Here is a 24,896-nt window from a genome sequence, read left to right as displayed (position 1 = left end):
TGGCACACAAGTGTCTTACATATCACTACTTATCCGGTTCATGAATTTTTTTAACACAGGTCATTCATTAGCCATACTAATGCCACAATAAGATACAGAGTGGTCACAATGGATACAATTCACATAGTACACTATAGATCAGACCATTGGAGAAGTACTCATAGCTCACCAAATAAGACATCTGCCTCAAGTACTTGTACTACTCCTAATTATTTACAGATTATATTACAACAACAATTTATCCTACACCCTCAGCTTAATAATCAAAAATAAAATGCACTAAGGGTTAGGGTATACCTAAAGATAGTTAAGCACATGGATCCTGGGTTTTCAAATCTTCTACTGTATCATCTACGGTCTTCTCCCCATCAGGAGAATCTGGCCTAGCGGTGGTCGGAGCCTGGCTAGATGAAGCACCTACAGCCCTAGCTCAAATAACTACTTCTCATTTCTCATTATCATCCATAGACTCTAATCTTGCCTTTTCAACTCTTCTTTTTTATCCTTCTTCTTTGCCTTCTTCTTTATTCTTTTTTCTTCTTCTTCACTATTTGGCTTCTCTCTCTTATTCTTGCCTTTCTTTTCCCCTTTTTTCTTCTTTTTCTTTGGGGAGTCTGCAGTGAGATCAACTATAGAAATTTTTTTCTCCCATTCTTCCACAACCAGACCTGTTGGCATCATAATTTAGTGCTGCGACAGCACCCCAACCTCAGCCTTAACCTTATCCAACACAGCCCTGAATGTAGCAAGATCAGCACCTATTATCTCTTTTGCCCGAGCATCAAATCTGTTCTCTAAATCTATAACTCGTGAAGGCAATGTAACAAAAAGGTCTAGTGCAGCCTTGATTCTTTTATCTATAGCAGCAGCAAACTATTTGGCAAAGGCATATAGCTGGGCCTCACACCATTGTGCTTGCTTAGCCACCTTCCTGATATCAATAGGTTGAAATGCCAAACCTGTTGCTGTTGGAGGAACTGAGGGATTGGCTTCAATATCAGGCACTGAAGCTGCCCGTGCTGAAGAATCCTATACATCTACCTGAGGTGCTGCTCTTGCATATGTAACCGGTGGTTTTGCTGCTATCTCTGCCCCCCTTTCAAGTCTAAGTTCTGACTAAATCTCATTAAACTGGATGAGGTTGTGTTTCTTCCGGGCAAGAACGTCTTCGTCAACTCCCACATTCTTTGGCACCTCAGCATTTCTGCAGAGCTCTGTAATAAGACACAGAAAAGGATAAGCATTGTTGACCCTCGACATCCTAATCTTCATCTCATCCATAATGATTTCCCTAAAGTTTAAGGAAAGCTGCTGCACCAAACTTACTACCAAAATAGCCCGGTCATCGCCCAAAATATTGTCTTCTTTAGTAGGCATTATCCAAACTCACACTATACCCCACCAAAATTTTGCCTCTTGAGTCAACGAGGACTTACAGATTCTTTTATTTGGGTTTGTCACTCAACCAGTTCTCTGTCAGCAATGATGTTGGCCAACCAAGGACGTTGTTTGTCCTTATTCTTTATCTGAGAATAAAATAATGGTGTGGTGGCCTAAGGCATAAAGTCAGGGTCGTGCAAGAATCTGTTGATAGCTCTAGTTGAAACATCAACGCTTACACCCCTCACCCAAACTCTCACTGGAAGAGGCTGATCTACTACTTTTTCATCTAGTTTGCACATATTCTCCAACTGAGCTTGGTAATTCACATAGAACTCTCAAACCAGTGTGGGGAAAAATAAAATTCCCCTTTTTGTAGTTCATCCTAAGCTGTATTCTTTGAATTTTTTCTCCACTTCAGGGTATCTGCTCAACCCTTTCATAATGATCATCTTTTCTCCTACTGGCCTCTTCACATTCCTTCTATCAGTTCTTTGTAACCCAGCAATATAGATATCTTCAGCCCTATAGATTTGCCATCTAGCATTGTTCCTCACTTCTGGGTTTTTATATTTAATAAGAGACCTCCGAGGTGGAGACTCTTCATCATCTTGTTGCTCAGTGGATGGGGACTCGAAAGCTGTTTCTTCGAACTCAGATTCTTCAAATTCTTCTTGATCCTCTTCATCATCTTAAGCATGTTCAGACTCATGATATTTAGACTCACTTTTTTCAGACCTTTACTAGTCAGAAGCTGTGGTCAACTCAGTATCATCACTGTCCTCCACCTCAATTAGTAGAGGTGGTGGAGTTTTCTTTGGACTCTACTTTTTCTTTAGCTTTCTGAGCAAGGGTTCCTCCTCGTAGTTAGATTCCTCATTGAGGAGCTTATGATGTACATCATCTTTGGCCACTTTCTTTGGTTCTGTGGGACTCTTTCTTTTTGGTTCCATTTTAGAGTACCTTGAGACAATAGAAGAACGTTAGTCAACCCGAAAGATCATAAACACAGGTACATTAATAATTTAAGCACATTTATGTTTTAGGCCCCAGGTTTGATGATAATTCGTGACAAGCCATCACGACCGTGATAGCTTATCATGGTTGTCGTCAACCTTAGATAGAACCTAAAATTTTTTTACACTTTCTGATGACCTTCATGATAGGCCATGACAATTGTGATAGCCCATCACGATTGTCGTCAGCTCTATCCAAAACCAACTTCAGTTTTGTCAGATTTTGACGACATTCCTAATAAGCCGTCACAATAGTGATAGCCTATCATGGATGTCGTCACACTTATTATAACCCACTTTTGACTTTGACTAAATTTTTTGTCCCCATTCTTGCTCAAGATTTACTTGTATTTGAATCGTGAACTATATTTTCAGCCCTTGGGCTTGTACAGCAAACCCTAGGTGTGGTTTTAGCCATTTTCCAAGTTTGAACATGTTTTAATCACATTGGGGACTTGAGTTAGCTTTCATTCACCATACATCACAAGCAAAGAAGTGTTGAAGTAGAGTCTACCTGATGGAGCTTTTAATGTAGTGCAACGCACAAGAAAAAGTGTGAAGAAAAAAGATGTTCTTGATTCTTAAGTGCAAACCACATACAAATTAAACTTGTTTTGCTTAGAGTGTTTTTCAAAGAATGGAAACTATTTTAACTAAGAAAAAAATAAGTAATGAAAAAGAAGTTAAAAGCGATGGAAATTTGAAAAGGCTCGCAATTTAGGCCGGGTCGAATCTAATTAAAATTAGGCTCAGATTTTAGATTTTAGGCTTTATGCTGACGATGATTTGTGATGGATTGTCACGGTTGCAATAACCCGTCAAGATCATCATCAAAAGTAGGTAGAGAATTTCTTAAGTCTGATCTAGCTGACGGCATTTGTGATAGCTTTCAGCTAACCCTTCTCATTTTTCACCTTCTCTATACTAAATCCTAATTTAAAAAATGAAAACACTTGCTCAAACATATAAATTCTAGGTTGCCTCCTATTAGCGCCTGATTTACTGTCGCGACACGACTAGGTTCTCTTGACTACTCAGAATTAGCCAAGACAACTTGTTGATACCCTTTTTTTCATCCTCATAAAAGACGTCAACGATTGAGAAGACATTCATATCATTTTTTATGACATGGGTTGATGCATTTTGAATTTTGTCTCTTTTTTATCTAGCCTAAACTTGAGCTCATTCAACTCCTAACTATTACTCTTTCTGTTGCCAAGAGTGGCCTTCCCAAGATAATTGATACCTCGAAGTCCGCATCATAATCCAATACCATAAAATCAACAAAAAGAATAAAGTCAGCTACTTTCACCAACACATCATGCAAAATTCCAACAGGCCACTTTATTGACCTATCTGCCATCACCAGTCGCATGTTAGTACGTGTTGGATCTTCCAAACCCAGTTTCTTACATACATCAAGTGGCATCAGATTCATGCTAGTACCCAAATCACATAATGCCTTTGCAACATCCATAGACCCAACCTTGCACGGAATAGTGAATGCACCTTGGTCGGCCTCTTTTTGCACTAAGAATCGTGTGGAAACCATGCTATAATAATGGAGATTGCCCACCTGTTCACTGCTGACCTTCCTCTTCTTTGTGACGAGGTCTTTCATAAACTTGGCGTAGCCTGGAATTTGGTCAAGTGCCTCAACCAAAGGTACATTAATTGTCAATTGCTTAAGCATAGCCATGAACTTGATAAATTTTGCCTCATCGACTTTTTTCTTCAATCGTTGAGAAAAGAGAGGTAGAGGTCTAGGGATAGTCTTTAACACGACTTTCTCCTTCTTCTCGTCTTTTTTCTCCAAAATATCAACAAAACCATCTAGCTTCTCAGACTCCACTGAACTATTTTCTTTGGGTTCATCAATACTTACCTTATTTTCCATAGATTTGCCCATAGAGAGGTCACATAATAACTTAACACTTCAAGTGGTAATCGACATACACAAAACACCATTTCGTGGGTTTTGAACTATATCACTAGTTAAAGTACTAGTTTTTATCTGGTTCAGTGTAGCAGAAAGTTGGTTTATCTGCTGCTCCAACTACTTAATAGAAGTAGAGTGTGAGTTAACCAACTGACTGAGGGTAGAGAATTCACTCTTCATAGTAGTTACTCCTAAATTGGTAGCTTTAACTCCATTCAACAAATTTTCCATCATGTTCTCCATAGATATCTTGCCAGAGCTAGTTGTTCCAGCATCCATACTTCCAGGAGGAACATACAAACCACTCTCATTATTGTTTCTCCGGTGTCCCTACTCCCTATCTTTATAATTTGGCTTGTCATAGAAGTTTTGACCTTGGTTCCCTTAGCTATTGCCTCGGAAACCTCCCTGATTACTAATATAGTTTGCCTCTGCATCGGCACCTATAACAATAGTACCCTGAGATTCCAATGCCTTAACTATTTTGGTCTTGCCTAATAGTAAGTTCTTGGTCAGCAAGTCCATCTGTGTCTTTAAGTGGGCCATGTCCTGGTATCGCTCCTCATCTCTTCTGTGCTGCTTTGTAGTTACACCACCGACAACAGTTGGGCTAGCCACTACAGAATCCGTAGTGTGCTAAGCTCGACTTTGCTTAGTCATTCTCTTCAGCATGTTAGAAGCATCAAAGAAAGAGATATCAATGAATGAACCACCTACATCGTTGTTTACAATTGTCTTTGTCATCGAGTTGAAAGCTCTATACAAAGTCTCTTTCAAGTGCAAGTCTGCTATGTTGTGATTTGGACATTGTGCAAGCTTCTTCTTAAATCTCTCCCAGGTTTCGTGTAATGCTTCAGTTAGGACTTGTCTAAATTTATTAATTCTTTCCCTCAACTGTACCCTTTTAAAGGGTGAAAAGAACCATTCTAGGAACACCTCTTTCAACTGTCTCTAGTTGGTTATAGAATCGGGCTCTAGCTTATTTAACCATATTTTTGCCTCTCAAAACAGAGACAAAGGGAACAATCTCAACCGGATCGCATTCTGGCTCACTCCTGAATTGTCAAAATATTTGTAAATAGTGATGAAGTTCACCAAATACATATTTGGGTCATCACCAGGTAATCCTTCAAACAATCCCTTCAGATTCAGGAGTTGGATCATGATGCTTCTTATGCTGAATTTTGCACCTGGTGCCAGTGGTGGAGGAATGATAGCACCCATTTCACCAGCTCCATCCATTCCTTCATCATCTTCATCAGCCTCGTATTGAATGGGATGTTGGCCATACCTTCCTCGGATTGGACGGTTTCTATTAACATTTTGCTGCACTGGTGCAGCAAATTGCTCAGCTCGCCTGGGGTTTTGAGGATTTAGCAATTCCTCATCACCCAAGTCTTCTTCATCAGGGTTCTAGTGACGTGCTTATTGACCCAAATTCTGTACATTCACCTGAGCTATGGCCAAAGCGGCTAGTCTGTCCGCTTTCTGTAGTTCAGCCATTTTTCCTATTAGTTGAGGTTCTAAATTGATTGGAAATAATGGTTCTCCAGAACTTCTTGTTTTTTGCATAAACAACACAGTACCTACAATAGACAAAAATAACAAATAAACATAAATCTAGAAAACTTAACTAACAGTAAATTAGCATACACAAACTTTTAGTTTACAACCTATTCCCCGGCAACGGTGCCATTTTTTTATAATGCTAAAACTACACTCTTGAACGGGTGTAAGCGTTCATTGTCAATATAAAATCCAACTAGGTTGGGGTCGAATCCCACAGGGAATAGGGTGTGAACTCAAGTTGTATACGAAATAATTCACTGGTAGTTTACTGTTTCCTGAAAATGGGGGTTTAAATTTCTCAGACAATTTTAGTCACTTTGAGATTAATGTTTGTATCAATATTTTATGAAATAATCGAGATTTTGTTCACTAGGGTTTATGGTATATGATAGATGCTACAAATAACTCAAGGTTCTCACGGTGGTTAGAATGAGAAGCTATCTCTATTTAAGTTTGACGACATCCTTGATAGCCTATCACTAGGCTGACGACATGTCATGGATGTCGTCAGCCACACTTAGCTCTTCATTTACTTTCGATTTCATACTTTTTGCTTTCTTTATTTGTGGTTCTCCTTCTTCTCTAATTTCACTGCAAAACCAAAGTAAACTAATAAAAAACGACTAAATTTGCTCAAGACTTTGTAATTATTTAGAGTTAAAAGATTTAAATGTGTTAGCATGGGCTCACACATCACTCTATTGGAAGGATCCTCATTTCTGAGTAAAGTTCCAATAGCACTATATTGATGGCATAACCTCTTACCACCACTTCTGTAAGTCTCAATACAAGTGGTCTCTATGGTCCTCTCAAAATTAACAACCTGAGAGAAGGGAGGACCAATTTCTATCAAGTGCTCTGATGCTATTCCTCTACATATCTATGCATTGTTCAAAAAATATAGCATAGGAAAATGCTCGGACTATATGAGAAATCCAATCTTATACTCAAAAACTGGTAAAGAACCCTGATGAACAACAATAGACCCAACTCTAGTTTATGAACTGCTTAATGATTTGAGTGTCATCCATAGCTGCGAGGGATCTGCAACATGACCTGAATCCCTTATGCTGAAACTCAAAGGGCAGAAGTATCCACGAGTTCAACCATAGCCTAAGCTGGCTCCAAATCATTTGATTGGCACTGAAGATCTTTAATATCCATCTCTAACTCTCTGGTCAAATATTGTGGTGAAGCTCTAAAAACATGTGTAAAAGTTCTATCCATCTTTATCTATAATGTCACCCATTATGCATTATTCATGAGGGACAAAATAGAGTCAAAGAATATGCTTAAGGTTTATAAAAATGCAAATAGATGACAAGGATTCAAGAAATAAATTTCCTAAAATATCCCTGTAGCTTCCCAAAGATTGGTTATAGACGTTTTTGCACCTATCCATATGATTCTACTAAATAGTTAGCTCTTGTACTAATATGCCAGTGAAACCTAGGCTCTTATACTAATTTGTCATGACCCAATTTCTCAGGTTATGATGTCACCTACTATAACCCACTAGTAGGAGAGCAAACCCCGTAGTCCAGAACGGCTATTAAGAGAGTACCCAAATGTAAATAGAAAAGAATGCAAAATAAGGAAAATAAAATAATAAAAAACATAATGAATTCAGAAACCTAGTGGTATCAGTACAAGAGCTTCTAATATAATAATAACACAAAAGTGAAATATCAAGGGAAATACATGGATACAACTTATCTCCAAATACAACATAAAGACAAATTTTGTACAAAAAAAGAAGGGAAGTAATACTCTAAATGTCAAGATCTCACTCTATATCTCTAAACCATGGATTCTCCACATGATGCACACATTACTTTGATAACTCGTACTATGATTTGCAGGCTACAAAAGTATAGTATGAGTACCAAACGAATGACAATCAATAGGCAACTGCAAACTGAGCTACCAAGATAAAGCAGATATATATAACATATAAACATAATGGAAAAATTCACTCTTAACATATAAACATAATGGAAAAATTCACCCAAGAGTCCAATAATCATACAACAAGCCAATGATATAATAAGGATAACCTCTCCTATTTATTTCCAAGAGATTAACATTATCAGGATAAGACGATATCAAAGATGAACTATCCTATTTCAGCCATACTAAAAAATCTCAATATTATACCATATATCCTTTGCCAATATACAAATAAAGGATGAAAAATAAATATATAGCAATATACAAGGACAAGGAATGAATATACAATATGAAAAAAAATAAAGTATGGGATATACGAAAGTATTATAGCTCTATATTGCTATATTCATACATATATATATACATACATATATATATAATCCTATTAGGATCTAGTACTAACATGCTCAGGGTTTCTAATCCATTTGTCTCATCATGAATTAATCATATCTACACCTAATATGACTTATGTGTATGATCTGTATGTTGGGGTCTAAATGGTATGTCGTATATTGATCAGTGTTGGTTGGTAGGATAAATTTTGGTTACTGGAATAGATATGACTTAGGGGCACGAGTCTATTGGTGGTTACAGATTGTTTGGTTCCTTAACTTATAATTATACTTGGTTACTTAGGTTGGATGTAAGTATGAGTGGCTCATCATGAGCTGTAGGAAAGGGTACGAGTCGTACCCATGACTCATATGGTGGACAGTGTCTAAATCGTCCTTAGGTTTAAATCTGCCAAGGGTACAGATGAAGGGTATGGATCATATGGTTTGGATACGACTTGGTTAGTTGAGTCGTATGCTGGATAGTATTAGATATAAAGGTTGAGGCTAGGATATGAGTAGAGGGTACCACTCGTATTAAAGGGTACGACTCATGAGTGTCAGTCATACCCCTGGGATGGGATTTTTTCTAACTTAAGTGGGGGTATTCTGGACATTTCCCCACTTATCCTAATAAGATCCCATGAATTCAAACGTACTTGGAAGGTTATTTACCCTATTATTCCATTCATTAACACTTTGAAACTCTTCTAAGAACTCTATACTTCTCTCAAAAGCTTTTGGGCAAGGGAATCTAGGATTTTAACTAGAGGATTGATTAGGGGCTTGTCCTGGTGATTTCTTTCCATCATTATCTTGGCTTAAGGCATGTTATCTTCCCTCATTATTAAATCTATCTAAAGGCATGGTTTTTATGAATATTTTCATGACTTCATTTATTGTATGATTTTGATTTTCAAATATGATTTGGGGATTTTAATACTAAGTGGTTGGTTATGGTTTTCTATCATTTTAGTTATGCTTTTATATGCATTAATGGTGGGTTTTTATAATTGGATTGCATTGGAATGATTTAATAGTATTGGAATTGACCTTGATTATGTTATACCCCAATGTGTTTGATAAAATGCCTTTAACAATGTTTCATTATAATATTGGTTTCTTCAATGAAACTTATGCATGGTTTAACTTGGTAATGGAACCCTAAATTGTATGAATGGTTTAAATCATTTTAAATGGATTGGAAAGGCAATGGTGGCCATTGTTTTGGTTAATATGGTAAGTAAAAGGGCATTTGGAAGTCCCCTTAAACCTATGCATGGTTGGCTATGGATAGTACTTGCAAGTATGGTTGGTATGCTCATACCGTCACTAAATGGAATTGGTTACTAAATTGTAAATGAATTGGAGAGTTACTTAGTAATGGATTTAATTAGGCAAAAGTGGTGAGATTTGTAGCAGAGACATAGAAGGTGGAGGTCTTGGGGGGACCAAAACTGGAAACTTATATTTGCCGATGTGAGGTTGGTCTTGGTGACCGTATGCATGATGTCACAATATATTTGGGAGATTTACTAGTCATCCTAGGTTTTTCTTCCCTAGTAATGTGGATTCACGCACTGGATCTTTTCAGGGGGGGGGGGGGGGGTGGATAAACCCTTATAGCCCATGGGTGGTTTAGGATGGAAAAGCTACACAACCTAGGTAAAGGTTTTAATGGTATGCTAAACCTGGTCCCTTTTCCCGACATGGTTATATATATGTATGGTTTTGTTCATATAGATAGTTTTACTTGGTTTTATAAATGACATTATTTTATTCTTATCTCAACATCATGATATCATTCACCCATTAATCTATCTACTGGAGAATATATACCAACGCTATACAGGAACCAGCCATTTTACTCCTTCTATATAGTGATTGACTCAGGGATCAGCATTTGGACTGAAGTAGTGAGCTTCCATCCTTTTAAAAGGTTCTATTTCATATTATGGATATTTTTATACACTTTGATTTTATTTTGGATATTGATTTTCGCCATGGTTGGGGGCATGTCCCAATTGAATTTTTATTACTCTTTTAGTTAGAGGCTTTATGGTACTACTATGGGTTGGAATAAGCGGGATTGGTATTGGTGTCAGCCTTGGCATTAGAATAGGCTGGTGGGCTGGCTTTATCGTACATAATTTCTCACTGTTCCATCATATTTTATTTTGGGATTAATTATATTTTGTTTTGGAACATCTTTAGTTATGGCCTGGTTTATAGCCCTTATTTTGATATTGGTTTGGTATGGTTTGATTATTGGTATGGGATGGTTGGACTTAATTGGGTTGGTCATGGTTGTGATCATATCTCAGAGTCTTCATGTGAGCTAATACACTATCTAGTTATATGCTCGGAATTCAACCAACTCATGATAGGTGGACGAAGTTTGGGTTGGGTAATTGGGGCAGTCTCCAGTCTCGGTCAGACTTGGGATGCCTATTATGACAAGGCCCCTGGGTGGGTCATGTCACATAATTATTATCATAACAGTGATAATAACAACATGAGTAATCGACTATATTGGACAACCAAATCCCTAGCCGATCATATGCGTGCCATCACCGCCCTAGGCTCAGAAGATTCATTCAACATACAACAACACAAGTCATAAACATCACCTATATCTATGGAGCCATCCCATACTAAATGATAGACGTAGGAGCCTAATGGTGATACGCGATGTGCATGAAAGAATGGATACAATATAATCCATAATACCATAATCATCATCATCATAACCGTTATCATCATAGTCAACATCTGGCATTTTTTGGTATCATCACATCATCATAACATCCTTCGTCCTTGCCGAGTATTAATATCATCATCATAATATCCTTTGACCTTATCGGGTATCATCATAATATACTTTGGCCTTACTAGGCATCATCATATCATCATAATATCCTCTAGCCTTGCCGGGCATCATCACATAGTCATAATATCCAAACCAATGTAAATTAATAGAGAGAAAGCCCCACAAGGGCTAAAGTAAAGTACAAGCCCCACAGGGACTAAAGTAAAGAATAAGTCCCTCGAGGGCTAAAGTAAATAATTATGAAATGAGAAGCATTGTAGAGTATATTTCCATAATTTATTGTTCGTCATCAATATCACATTATCAATGATCATATATATATAATAGGTACATACACTCAAGCCATGGCTAAAAAGAGTGTAAGTTCGTAAATCCATTGCCCGAAGTAATCTTTGGGACTAAGCCATTGTAAAGTGTGGAAAGGGTCGAAATAGCTCACGACCGTAGTAAATAATAGTGTCAAATCATAGACCATGTCGGTCTCGTTTAATACTTTAAAACATCATTATTACCTCCTTTTTATATAAATTATCCATTTTTTAAGGTATTTATTACCATAAAGAAATTTGTTCTTAGATGAAAATTGGGTTTTAATCTCATATTTATGAAGAGTAGTCATAAGATCATATTCCAACTAGAATCACATTATTTACCGATATAATAATCATGAATGTACCAAAAATATGCATTCCATCACCAGTATTAAAATATTGGAATCATAAACATCACACTACATCATTCTCCATCACATACCAGAGAGTTAAGTGTATAAACATACATATATATTCATAAACTACAACTGCATCCTGTACAAGGATAATTACTTCCCGAATATCCAACTCTTATCATAATATGGACTTTGGCCCAATAAGGTGTCCGAAATAATCATAACATCAAAAACACAGACTTAGGCCTATACACATATCTAGAATTTATATTATTAATCATGTATATAAATTATCTTATATCTATTTTCCATAGCGTATTCGTGAGGCATAACATCTCTATATGCTATTAAACATATGTATAGTCATCCTACATATAGGAGGTATCTCCAATCTAGGAGGCATAATATTAATAAGCATCTCGCATCTATAGGTCATATATCATGACTATGAGGTATATCATCTCTGAAAGCGATTTGCCATATCTAAGAGGAATTTGCATCTCTATGGGCCAAATATAAAATTTAAGAGTAAATAGAATCTCTATAGGTCAAATAACATATCTAGGAGCAATATCCTAGCCATAACTCATAAGTCATAATTCCTGTGAAAGTTATCACAATTTACCAAGTCATGAGGTAAGCTTATTCTAAAGGCTCACTAGACTCATCTCGGCCTAACATCTGCAACTAAGTCTACAATGGCTAACATGAGTCTTTACTTAAGTGGTCTGGATGATCCCACTTTGAATCCTCAATTTCTACAATTAGGAAAACTATGCCCCAAACTAGGCTAAGGTAACTAGTTCAACTTCTAGATTTCAAGTGATCTATAATCACGTCTAGGATAGGAACTTTGTCTAGAAACATGGGCATCCAAGGCAACTTTACCCAAATTGCGGTTTCAAGACCACTAGACTAGACCAATCAAGGTTAATCATACTAATCTATGATTCAAACATTTAAACCATATCCCAAACCTAACCTTATATCAAAACCATGCAACAAATTAGCTCACTCTAGGAAGAAGGCAATTGGAATAAAAAAGGGTCATAAATATACCACCTTACAGGTAAAAAAACCCTCATCTAATCCCCAAATATCAATAATCAAGGTTGAGTTATTTTAATCACAATCAATCCTAATATTCACATTTATAGGAAATATATATCACACATTATCTTCGAACAACAGTGGTTTTTTTGAAATTAATTTTAGGATTTTATAAATAAAAGATCATAAAACACATAAAAGTCTTTACATATGATAGAACAACCTATCCAAAAAATTCAAAAAACAAGAAAATGACCCAATTAAATTCTGACTAAAATACTCGGCCTATACCACTTTATTTATTACACATAAACCAAAATGTATGGTTTCCTAAATCAGACTCTCTTTCCTCCGCCACTTTAACCTTAATCCCCTGTAAAATATTGCCACTTCCATTGCTGAATCAAAGTTTTCTCAAGTATCTGTTGTGGGTGATCAACACCTTTACATGGAGATATTTTGTTTCTACTCTTTTCAGCTTTTAGAAGTAAGTACCACTTGTTTAGTTATGCTCCCTTCTTTATTTTTGGCTTATTTTGATTCTGTGTTCTCCGGTGGATGGAAAGGATGTCTTGATTTTGTGCTATGTTAAGGGTTCTAGGTCCCTAAAAATTATTATAGCTCCAAGTAAGTTCTACACCTAGATCCTACTTCATCTTCTCTTTTTGAATACTCCCCATAATCTGATTTATTTTGCAGTTATGACCAGTAGAGAGATAATGGAATGCTAAGAACCGTAAGTAATTGGACTGTGTTCTTCTTCTCAGGTGTAAGAATTGTAATAATCTCAAATAACCTTTCCCTTTTGCTGTGAGCCTTCTTTAATGGTTGATATAGTATAGGTTAGAAAGATTTTTCACCTTTTTTGTTACTCGTAAGGGTTTTAAATACTTGCATGCGAACTCTATAAGCTTTAGCCTTTTCAGCCCCTTCACACTCTTGTTGGTGATAGTCTGATGTAAGGACATTAAAGTTTATTGTTAAGTATGTTTTTCCTATAACTTCCAACTGTTAAAACATTAAAATTGTTAAATCCTCTTTATCAATGGCTAGATTGGTTAAATAATCTTCCAATTGATCCCCCTCTCTCATAATATGTTGGTACTAAACTTGATTATTTTTCATAATTGTCCAAATATGTTCAATAGAATCAATTAAATTCCATGGACATGTTCACTCTTTATTCAATATTTTCTACATAAGAAGAAAGTCAATTTGAATTATAACCTTATTTTTGTAAAAATTTTTGGTAATTCATACATACAAAATAATTCTACTACCATTTGATGAACATCTTTCCCAATAATATCCCAAGTATCCTGGAAAAAGTCTCCATTCATACTATTTGGACCTCCAATACTATTTCTATTCAACCCCATAACTGCTTCCTTAACCTCTTGTAAATCAGGGGTTTTATTCAGCTCTTCATTGTATCCTTCATTTACAATTCTTGGTAATTCATCAGCATAACAAAATCTACATTTTCTCTTCTTTTGAGAATTGCTTTTGGAAAAAAGCCACTGCTGCTTTCACAATCTCATTTTGTTCCTCTAACCATTCTTCATCATAATTTTGAATACTTCGTACCTTCAGTCTATTTCTTCTTCCTTTAGCCACTGTATGAAAGAACTTGGTATTTTATTCTCCATCTCTAAATAACTCTAATCCAGCTTTCTGCTTCCAAAATTCTTCTTCCTTTTTTAGCTGAACATTCAACTCCGCCTGTGCTTTAAACAATAGCTCACTATTTATACCTCCAGGAAATTTTTCAAATTGCTTCTCCCTCACCTTAATAACTTCTTCCAAGGTAGCAATTTCTTGAAAAATGTTACCAAAGAATTCTTTGCTCTACTTCGTCAGCTCAACCTTAACTTTTTTTAACTTAAGATAAAACATTATAAAAGGATTCCCCTGGAGTTCTATTTTCGAATTCTTCTTTATTACTTTAAGACAAGGCTTATCCTTAAGTAACATATTGAAAAATCTAAGAGGTTTAGATATGTGCTCATTAATAGTACTAAAATTGATTTTCATGGAGTGTGGTCAGAACCACTTTTGAATTAGTGCTCTACTTCCAGTACTGGAAATAGTTCTTGTAACTTATCAGTACACAACACTCTAACTTTTTAAAAATTCAATCCTCGTCTATTCTCCCACTCTACCATGTATATTTACTATCTTTTAAACCAGGACTTCCAGATTACACATATTGATGCGATGTTTAAAATCCTTTTTTTCTGCTACATTGACTAGTAGTCCCCCCAGTTTCTCCTCTTCACTAATGATAACATTAAAGTCCCCTCCAATCAACCACGGATCTTGAATTATTTGAGACATGTCTTTTAGGGAATCTCATAACACTAGTCTCTCCACTTGTCAATATTTAGCATAAATTAGAGTAACTATAACTATAATGCCAGCTTCTTGATTATCCAACCTTAATGTCATCTACCATTCTTCATTCTTTAACACAGAAAACTAACAAGAGAATCCGTATGCCCATATTTTTCCTGATGAATTAGCTGTTGCATGCTACATCCTTAACATCCTCTTGTAGTCATCAATATTATGGTTATCCTGAAATGGATCCATTAACCCTATAAATGAAAAATGATGTTTTTTCTTCAAAGTGAACAACCTAGTGAATGCCTTCTGTGTATTCACTAATCTAATATTCTATATTAGAGCATTCATCAAGATTTGTTTTTCAAAGAGCTTCTAGTTTGCATTGGACTTGATTTATCTCCTTTATCTTTATTTATTTGAATGCCTTGAGCTACTTTTAATTTATCTATCTACTTAGGATAACGATTTCCTTCAATGCCAATTTGATCTATGTTTTTATCCGGATCTTCATCTAAAACTGCTTTCCCTTCACTATTGAGTTCTATTTGATTTTGATTTTCAACTTGAATTGCTAAAGGAAAAATATCTTCAAGTACCTTTATGTCTTCTTTCCTACTCTATGAATTCCCTATAACTACCTACATTGACTCTTCCTTTTTCTGCATTGAGTTGTGTCTTATCGAATGGCCTTTGTTAGAAGAATTAGGAACTATATTTTCAATCTTCTCTGGTTGTTCTTTATGTATCTCTTATTTTTGATCTGCTTCCACTTCTTTACTTTTTTGGACTTTGAAAACACTACTGGTGACCCATTGTTTAGTACTCTCTATGATAGCCTGATTCTCCTGACCATTATCTTTCTTCTCATTATCCTTATGTTCTTTCTTTTTCATCCCTTCCTCCATAAGTACATCAAAAACATCTGATACTGGGATTTCTTAATAATCTTCTTCTTCTTCTTCTATCTCTCCCATAATATGAACAAACTTATCTCTTTTATAATTATTTCTTCTGGTTAACCATTGCTACTTGTAATTTTTCCTTCTCCTTTGATTATTCTTGAAAGACCACGTAATTCTCCTTTTCTTCTTTTACTTGTAATTTCAAATCTCCCCCTTTTCCTCCATCTGCTTTTCTAATAGTTCAGGATGAATATTCAACATGAACTTTTATCATATCCTTGCAAGCAACATTCTTTGCAATACTTTGGCTTATAGTCATGTTAGAGTTTTATCCACTTAAACTTTATTTCTCCAGTCACATCATCCTCTTCATTAATTCTAACTCTTTGTCTCAAATTAGCAACCAAATTTACCTCCACATTAACCCTTGCACAACTAGGTCGTATTTGAATCTTTATTGCCATATCGACTGATAAAGGTTTCCCAATTGCTGAAGCAATTGAAAAAATTTCCTCCTTTGAAAAACAATTTGGTGGAAGATCTTGCATTGATATCCATGACAGTAGTTTCCACATCTAGTTTGACCAAGGATCCCACTTTAGAGTTTGCATCTGCCAATACATATCCTTGGTTTTTTTTTTATAAAAAGAAGTTGTTGACATAAGATTAACATAATTCTCCACTACTTCCAATCGAATGAGAATACTTCAAAGACAAACTGGAAAACCTCTCATCATTCACCAAAGTCCTATCCATCTTTACTTCACAATACCAAAATTACATTACACTATCAAAATCATAATCTACTCATTAATACAAGAATAACAATATCCATATTGCACCATTGTGATTTGGGTTAAAAAATGGCACCAAAAACCCCAACTAAATCCCACTTATGGAAATAATGGTTTCAAGGTCAACCCAATGTTATGAATGAACAAGGAATCATAACCCTTAAGCCTGAAAGTTTTGGGACCTGAACCAAGGTTCCTTATAGCCTAAAATCAAAGTTCCAAAAGTGATGGATAAGTTAAATTTTCCATCCGAGGTTATTTTGACCATATATGGATCCTACACCTATATTACCAATTTTCCAACTTTTCGACCAATACGTTAAAATGAGCTCGGGTGCATTTGGACCTGAACCAAAGGTCTAGATAGCCTAACGTTGATATTTTAGAGCTTCTAGCACAGTCAGTATTCGCATTCAATATTGTTTCACTAAAGATTTTGCTCGGTAGCCATTTGGAACCAATGAAGACTTCCAAACAAAGAATTGGTTCTAAAAACCAAACGACCTGCCCCAGCAAGTCATAAATAACTTGGGGTAGCTATGGAGAATGTCAAACACCAAAAATAAGTAAGAACATGGAAAATTAATGAAAGGATCAGTCCAAATCCTATACTACATCATTAAATTTTTGAGAGAAATCACTACAATTACTATTCACCAACTTTGCTAAGATCATCTTGATTTCTCAATTTGATACCTCTTCTTGACTACTAGTTTATGGGTGATGGGGAGTAGCTACCTTGTATTGTTTCACTCTTTACTTTATCAGAATTGTGGGAAACACCTTGTTGAAAAAGTGTGAACCCCCCATTGCTTATGATCATTTGTGGAGTCCTAAATGAAGAGAAAATATTCTTTTTAATAATGTAACCACACTCTTAACCTTATTATCTGCCAAGGCCACAACTTTCTTTAATTTTAGCACATAATCCACCACTACCAGGATGTACTTTTATCCATAAGAACTAATATATGGGCCTATAAAGTTGATGCCCCATAAATTAAATTACTCAATTTCCATAACTGTTGACATAGGAAACTTTACCTCCGAGAAATTGATCCTTGTATTTTGCATTAATAAAATACCTTGACAATGTCTTGCATATGTTTGTATCTTTTAGTGTACAATCACCCATATGATGTCCCCCTACTATGGAAGAATGACATACTTTCATAATGCTTATTATCTACACTTCTGGTACACATGTCCTAATGATGTTGTTATTTCATAAATAAAATAGTTTGGCTCATTCCAAAAGTGGTTGCTAAAATCATGAAGAAATTTATTTCTCTAATAGAAGATCAGTTCTCCGGCATTATATCATTAAAAAATTATTAGCAAAAGAAGCATACCAAGGCACATGATTAAGAGATACAGGTAATACCTATTCATCCAAAAATGAGTCATAAATCTCTAAGTCATGTTTTACCTTTTCTTTGTTCTCTTATATGGAGAGATAGTCTATGACCTTAATTTCATACTATCTCAATTTCATAACCTTTATGATCTTTGATTTCAAAGTCAAACTCTTGCATTAGAAATATCAACCTAATCAATTAAGCTTTCGCATCTTTCTTTGGCATAAGATATCTTAAGGCAGCATGATTAGTGTGTACAATAACTCTACTGCCAAGTAAGTATGTCCCAAGTATCTTAAAGGCATAAGCAAATACAAGTAATTCTTGTTCTGTAATAGTATATTTCTTTTGTGCCCCATTTAATGCTTTGATAATATAATAAATAGAATGAAAAACCTTCTCTAGATTTTACTCAAGAACAACTCTAAGAGCTACCCTACTTACATCACACATCATTTAGAAAGGTTAAGACCAATTAGAAGTAACTATAATAGGGTAGCTACCAACATTTTCTTAAGAAACTCAAATGCCTTGAAATAGTCACTATAAAAAACTAGCTTCCTTCTCTAACATTTTTCATACTAAATTAGCAATTTTTGTGAAGTCATTAATAAACCTTTGGTAAAAGTATGCATGGCCTGAAAAACCTTCTAAAACTCTATATTGATATTATGGAGGTAGTTTTTTGATCATCTCTATCTTATCTCAGTCCACTTCAATGCCTTTTGTTAAAATCTTATTTCGTAAGACGATTCCCTTCTTAAACTTAATTAGGAATTTTCCCAATTAAGCACTGGATTGAATCCTTCACATCTTAGCAAGGTATTACTGAGATTTGCCAAGAAGTCTTTTGCCTATTAAGCATCCAGGGTTTAGACCATTAAAAAATTTCCTAGAATGCCATTCTTTGGACCCAATATGACTCATAGAAGTAGTAAAGTCCTCTAATAAACTGACCAATGCTAGTTGGTGGGATAGTTTTGGTAACTGGAATAGATACAACTCTGGGGTGAGTGTTGTATGGTTAGGTATGAGTCATATGGCTGACTCGTATGGTAGACAGTGTTTGATCCTCCTAGTGTTGTATTCTACCATGGATACAGATCATGGGTTCAGATTGTATACTGAGGTTACGACTTGGGTGGATGAATCCTATATTGGATAGTATCTGATCCATGGCTGAGGATTGGTAACGATCGGGTGGGTATCAACTATAAGGGAGGTCACGACTTGTAAAGGGGTCAGTTGTGACCTTGTGTTGAGTTTTAGGAGATTTAAGTGGGGGTATTCTGGATATTTCCCTACTTACCCTAATAAGAACCCATGACTTCTAATACACGTAGGAGGTTATTTACCCTATTATTGTATTCTTGAACCCTTAGAAACTCTCCCTAAACATATCATAATTATCTCAAGAGCTTTTCATATAAAGAGCTAGGGTTTCAACTAAGGGATTACTTTAGGGCTTGTCTTGGGTAATTCTATCCTTCAATCTTCTTGGTTTGAGGCATGATTCTCATCCCTAATTGTAATTTCAATTAAAGGCATGGTTAAATTGTTGAATTCATGGTTTTTCTCTTGCATAATTATGGCTTTCAACTATTGATTGGGGGTTTTGATGCTAAATGCATGGTTATGATTTCCTATAGTTTTAATTATGTTTTCTATGCATTAACTATGGTTTTGGACAATTGAATTGCATGATAGTGGTTTAGTGGTAATGGAATTAGGTTTTTGTTATATTATACCCCCAAGGTATTTAATAAAATGCTTATAAAGATATGTTCATTGCATTGGCTTATTTTAATGGAACACTTGTTTTTTTAGCTTACGCATAAAACCTTAAATGTTTTAAATGATTTACAAGGTTTAAGTCTAATTGGTTATGCTTGTGGGCAATATGGTAGCCTCCCAAGAGGTTTAATATGGTTAATGATAAGGCACTTGAATGTCCCCTTAATCTATATAGTTTAGCTATGGATAATGCTTGCAAGTTTGATGGTATTATGATACCACTAGTTTGTTGAATAACCTTGGTTAATTAATGGAAAATTTGATTATTTTATAAAGGTTTTAATTGGGCATTAATGGCATGCAGTGTAAGCTAAGCTGTGAAAGGTGGCAGTTGCAGGGGGATCGAAACACAAAACTCATATTTGCCAATATAAGGGGTCTTCGATGGCAATGCTCGAGTGTCACATTCATATTAGAGGGATGTACTAGTCATCTCAGGGATATTTCCTGGCCATGTGGCTACACACAGTGGGACCATTTCAGCATGGGAAGCTAAACCCACATGGCTCGTGGGTGGTAGGATGGCTAAACTACACAACCCAGGTAAAGGTTTTAAATGGTATTTTAAACTCAATCCCTTTCCTAGAACTTATATATATGGTTGTTTGTATTGATTGATTTTCACTTTGTTTTGATAACTGGCACTACTTTATCCTTATCTCAAGTTTTATGCTAGTGTTCAGCTACTAACCTATCTACTGGTAGCTGTGTACCCATGCTACATAGGAATTAGTCGTTGGACTACTCCTTTATAATACTTGATTTAGGGATAGCTTACTAGATTGAAGTGGTGAGCTCCTATCCTTTTTGAAGGTATTTTTTCACATTAGACGTTCTTAGATATTTTCTTTTCTTTTTGGATATTGGTTTTGGCCATGGTTGGGGCATGTCCTAACCAAATATTTGTATTCTTTTGGATAGAGGCTTTGTGGTACTCTGGGGGTTGGTATGAGAGAGATCAGTATTGGTGTCAACCTTGGCATTAGAATAAGATGGGAGGTTGGCATCATTGGACATAATTTCTTACTATTTCTATCGTATTACATTTTGGGTTTGATTATCTTAATATTTTCTAATTAGTTTGATATGATAAGAATGGTTAGTTTGGTATGGTTAAACTCGGTTGGGTTAGTCATGATTATGACCCTATCCTAGAGTCTTGATGTGAGGATAACGAAATCCTTTTATATGCTCAAAATTCTGCTCATCCAAAGTTGTATAAGGAGGTCGGGTTGGGTTGGGTTAAGGAGGTGAACCCTGGTCTTGGTTGAACTTAGGATTCCCATTATTACAAGGCTTCAGTTCATGCTATGTCAAGTTAGTCTCAGAGCCTAGGTTCATGGTCAATTAGGAGTCCATAAAGCTGTGTTGAGTAGAGTCCCTTTTAGGGGTGTGTAGTGCACTATAATTATAAGGGAGAGGCTGCAAGACATTTAGGAATGTTTCACTTTCTTCATATTCTTTCTTCAAGCATGAATTCTCAGTCCTAGAATCTCTCTAATCTTTGTTTGTTTATTTTTCTGATTATGCCTCATAGATCTAGAACATAAGAAAATTCTTCAGCCCCATCTAGAAGTGATACTGAGGAAGCACATTCTACTCCCAGGGTTCATCTCTGATCTTATGGTCCTACTCCTAATTGTACTAGAGTTTCTTTTATTCCTCCTACTACTCTTTAGGTCCCTCAGAGTAATGTAGAGTTTTATCAGTCTATGTATGCTATTGCCCAATTGGTGTCTTCTTAGGCCAAGAGGGATACAACTAGCGTTTGTCTATAGAGGCCGCCAGGCTTGGACAGTTTATGAATGTAGATTCTCCAACTTTATGATAGTGAAGGTAGAGGAATACCCATAGGGTTTTCTTAATGAGATGGAGATGATCTTTTGGGTAATAAAGGCTACTAGGTGGAAGGAGTAAACTTTATAGCTAATTAACTTAAAGAGATTGCTTATCTGTGGTATGAGAAGTAGGAGAGAGATAAGGGTAATATAAAAGAGAATGGGTATGGGAGGCCTTTTCTAGTGCCTTCATAGACTGGTTCTTTCCTGAAGAGTTTAGGGAAGCTAAGATGGAGGAGTTTGTGAACCTCAGGCAAGGGAGAATATATGTAACAGAGTATGCTTTGAAGTTCCATTAATTGTCAAGGTATGCTTCTGATTTGGTAACTAATATGAGGTTGAGAATTAGAAAGTTTACTTCTTAGCTGAACAAAGATCTGATTCTGGAGATCAAGACTGTTTTGCTTATGAAGGAAATAGACATGTCAAGGTTGACTGTTTATATGTAATAGGTTGAGGATTAGAAGAAAAAGCCAGCTGAATATGGAGATAGGCAGGGTATACAGGGTAGGTTTTCTGATCAGGGACATGCCCAATTTTAGGGTGGTCAAGATAGTAGAAAGTGGTAAAAAAAGTGAGGGAGTTCTAGTTCCTTATCTACTACTAGTGCTCCTTACCCCAGCAGTCGGGAAATAGGTGTCATCATTGTAGTGATAATTCTCGGGCATAGGGAGCCCAGTCTTAAGTAAGCGGAGGTTAGTCTGTTTTTTCATGTCCTCCTCATTGGTTTTATGGTCATCCTCTTTGGGTATTTATTGAGGAAGGAATGGATAAGCGCTTCAAGTATGGGCAATTAGGCCATTATCTAAAGGATTGTCTGTCTAAACAGGTTGCTAAAGGGGTGAAGAAGATTCTGGTGGCTTCATCTTCTGTTCCTACTCCCGGTGTTATGGCATCTTCTTTTGTTACTTCTCCTGGTTCCTGTGCTGGTTGGAATAGGTTGTATGCTTTGGCATTTCGTCAGGAATCTGAGGCATTTCCTATTATTGTTACTCGCATGTTACAACTTTTCTCTTGTGACATATATTCTTTGCTTGATCCGGGTTCTAACCTTTCTAATGTGACTTATTATATGGCTGTGTTTTTGGTTTTGATCTAGAGATTATTTTAGATCTATTTTACGTTTCTACCCCGATAGGAGATCCAATTATTGTTGAATGGGTTTATAGGGTATATATGGTATCTGTGAGTTTAGAAAAACTTTGACAAATCTATTTGAGTTGGGTATGGTAGATTTTGATGTAATCTTATGCATGGATTAGTTGCATTCTTGTTATGCAAATTTGGATTGTCAAACTCGTAGGGTCATCTATAGGTTCGCTGGTGATCTGGAAATAGAATGGGAAGGTTGTTCCTTAGCGCCAATCGGGAATTTTATTTCTTATCTTAGGGCTCAGAGATTAATCTCTAAGGGTTATCTTTATTACTTGGTCCAAATTAAAGATTCTAATTCGGAAGGTATTTTGTAGTCTTCGGTCCCTGTGGTTAAGGAGTTTCTAGAGATCTTTCCAGATGATCTTTTAGGTATTCCTACGTATAAGGAAATAGATTTTAGTATTGATTTACTTCCAGTCACTCATCTAATTTCCATTTCTCTATGTTGAATAGCTCCGACTAAGTTATGAAAACTCAAGAAGAAAATTGTGAATCAACTAGAAAAAGGGCTTATTCATCCTAGTATTTCTCCATGGGGCGCATCGGTATTTTTCGTGCACATGAAGGATGGTACTCTTCGAATGTGCATCGACTACAGACATTTGAATAAGGTAACGGTCAAGAATAAATATCCTCTTCTTCAAATGGATGATCTATTTGAATAGTTGCAAGGTGCCAAGTTCTTTTCCATGATAGATCTTCGGTCTGGGTACCATTAACTTAATATTAGGGAGGTGGATATCCCTAAGATGGCTTTTCACATTCAGTATGGGGAATATGAGATTTTAGTGATGTCATTTAGATTGAGAAATGCCCCAGCAACATTTATGGATTTAATGAACAAGGTATTTTGGTAGAACTTGGACGTCTTTATTATTGTGTTTATTAATGATGTTTTGGTGTATTTAAAGTGTGAGGTAGATCATACTAATCACCTTTGTATGGTGTTCCAGACCTTAAAGAAACAATGGTTGTTTGCTAAGTTCTCTAAGTATGAGTTTTGGTTGAATGCTATGTCTTTTTTGGGTCATATCATTTCTAGTGATGGGATCATGGTGGATCCGCAGAAGGTGACTATGGTGAAGAAGTGTCCTAGACCTATGAGTCCATCTTATATTCAGAGCTTCTTGTGTTTAGCTGGGTATTACAGGCTATGGAGAGTTTTTCATCGATAATTACTACTTTGCCTAAGTTAACTCAGAAAATGGTAAAGTTTTCTTGGTCGGATAAATCTGAGGGTAGTTTTGAGAAATTGATGGATAAGTTATCTTTGACTCCAGTTTTGACCTTGCCAGAAAAAAATGATGGGTTCATGGTTTATTATGATGCATCTCGGGTAGGTCTTAGTTATGTGTTGATGTAACCTGGAAAGGTGATACCCTTTGCTTCCAGTCATTTAAAGATGTATGAGAGGAACTATCCTACTCATGATTTGGAGTTGTTGTCCATTATGTTTGCCTTGAAAATATGGCAACATTATTTCTTTAGAGTTCATGTGGATATCTTTTTTTATCACAAGAGTTTCCAGTATGTGTTCTCATATAAGGAGCTTAATCTCAAGCAGAGAAGATGGCTTAAGCTTCTTAAGGACTATGATGTGACTCTTCACTATCATCTAGGTAAAGCTAACGTGGTTGTTGATGCTCTTAGCAGGTTTTCCATTGGTAGTATGGTTCATGTGGAAGAAGGAAAGCAAGAATTGGTGAACGATATTTACCATTTGGTAAATCTTGGGGTTTGTCTCTAAAAATCCAAGGATCATGCTGTAATGGTGCAAGATATAGTTAGATCGTCTCTTGGTGAAATTTAGGAAAACAAGTGTTTGATTCTGCCTTGATGAAAGTCAAGGGTAAAGTTAGTGGACAAAAGGTTGCAGTTTTTGAGATTGGCAGCAATGGTACCTTGCGGTACCAAGGGAGGTTCTGTATTCCTGATGTAGATGGTTTGTGGAAAATTATCTTGGCTGAGGCACACGA

This window comes from Capsicum annuum, chromosome 6 (assembly GCF_002878395.1).
Source record: "Capsicum annuum cultivar UCD-10X-F1 chromosome 6, UCD10Xv1.1, whole genome shotgun sequence".
Lineage (NCBI taxonomy): Eukaryota > Viridiplantae > Streptophyta > Magnoliopsida > Solanales > Solanaceae > Capsicum > Capsicum annuum.
This window is presented reverse-complemented; position numbering follows the sequence as displayed.